This window comes from Tupaia chinensis, unplaced genomic scaffold, assembly GCF_000334495.1.
Source record: "Tupaia chinensis unplaced genomic scaffold, TupChi_1.0 Scaffold143624_1, whole genome shotgun sequence".
In the NCBI taxonomy this organism is placed as follows: domain Eukaryota; kingdom Metazoa; phylum Chordata; class Mammalia; order Scandentia; family Tupaiidae; genus Tupaia; species Tupaia belangeri.
In genome coordinates, this window is record NW_006203472.1 from 1,062,470 (window position 1) to 1,064,161 (window position 1,692).

Genomic DNA, 1,692 nt, shown 5'->3' on the forward strand with positions numbered 1-1,692 from the left:
CACGCTCCCCCCCCCCCCCCCCCCCCCCCCGCCAGGGGAAGTCAGCCTGGAGGGGCTGGCAGCAAAGGGTGAGGGCCAAGCCACACAGGGGTGGGGGTGGGGGTTCTGGTGTCGGGGCCAAGGTGGAGAGGAGGCACCTGGCAGGGGTGATGGGCCGGAGGCAGCCTGTGGGGCTCCGGACAGAATCTGAGGCCTTCCCCCACTTACGGGGCTTCCTGCCCGGGTCTCAGTCTCAAGGAAGCCTGGACCCTAGGTGTCGCCTTCCCTAACCACTGCAGGCCAGAGGGGCAGCGGTGCTGGCTGGCCCTGTCCCCACTGACCAGCCTCTTGCTTCTTGCTCCCTGAGTGTCCCCTTCTCCCTGGAGCCAGTGTGGGCAGGAGGCCCAGGGAGGACATAGCTGGCTTCATGAGGATGGGCCCTGCCCGGAGCTCAGAAACCAGTAGTCTCCATCGGTGGCAGGGCCCAGGAATCTGCTTTGGTGCAACAGGAGGTGACCCTCAAGGGTGAGTGGTGCCACCCCCAGGTGAGTCCTAGGCGGCCATGACTGCTCAAGGGGTGTCGGGAGGTGAGGAGGGACACTCACTGCGAAGGTGTCCTGGGGAGGGGTGCGGAGGGAGCTCCCCAGAGGTCAGGAGTCTGTGGGTGCAGGGGGTGGGGTGGGTGAACGGAGAGGAGAAGGCTGAGGATGTGGGAGAAGGCGTGAAGATGCTCACAGCATTATAACAAGATTGGGAGTGTGCTGGCACACAGGGGTTGAGAAGGCCAGGCTGGCCCAGGAGCCTAGGGGTTAAGGGAGCTGGATGCCACATGGCTGACCGCAGTTCGAATCCCGACCCTGGAGGCTTGAAAATGACTCCAGGTACACGCACATGAGGCCCCAAATTCCAACAGGATGGAGAAATGGAGATGGGATTGTGGCATGACCATGCCCACTGCGGGGGATGCACTCTCTCCATCTCCTTATCTCCTCCGGCAAGCACACACACCCTGACGATACGAGAGAGAGAGAGACAGAGAGAGACAGAGACAGAGAGGAAGGTGGCTTATGGTCATGGAGCCTGCAGGGGCGGGTTGGGGATCTCGGTGCAGCCCTTGAACTGGGTTGATGGACAAGGGGTGGGGTGCAGCTGCCAGGCTGGAGACCCTTAGAGGTGTGCATCCAGGTGCTCCCAGTAGGCACCCCTGCCAGTCACCGCCCCAAGACCGACAAACTCTCCTAAGTCCTGTGGTCTGGGCTCAGGCCAAGTCTGGCCGCAGTCTTCCTCCTCCATGGAGCCTACCTGGTCTTACCCTCCATGCGTGCTGCCTCTGAGCCTTTTGGACAGGGTGGTTTCTGCCCTGATCCTGGGATTGTGGCTGTGTCTGGGTGACCTCTGGGCCCTCCTCTGCCTTGCACCTTTGGTGCAGAAGGTAGCTGAAGGGTTCGGGTCTTGGGTGGCACTTTCTAAGCATGCACACCCCTCCACACACCCGTGTCCTGAGCTTCTCCTAAGCACCAGGCACTGCTCTTGGGGAAGGTGTGACCGAGATGGACAGGCTTCCTGAAACTCTCTCTCCAGGGTCTGGTGGAGACAAAGAACAAATACAGTGACCCACAGGTGGTGGCACCATCCAGACAGAGGTCCCAAAGAGGAACCGAAGAGCCCAAAAGGCAGCCGAGCAGCTGAGCTGACTGGCGACCTGAAGGAAGG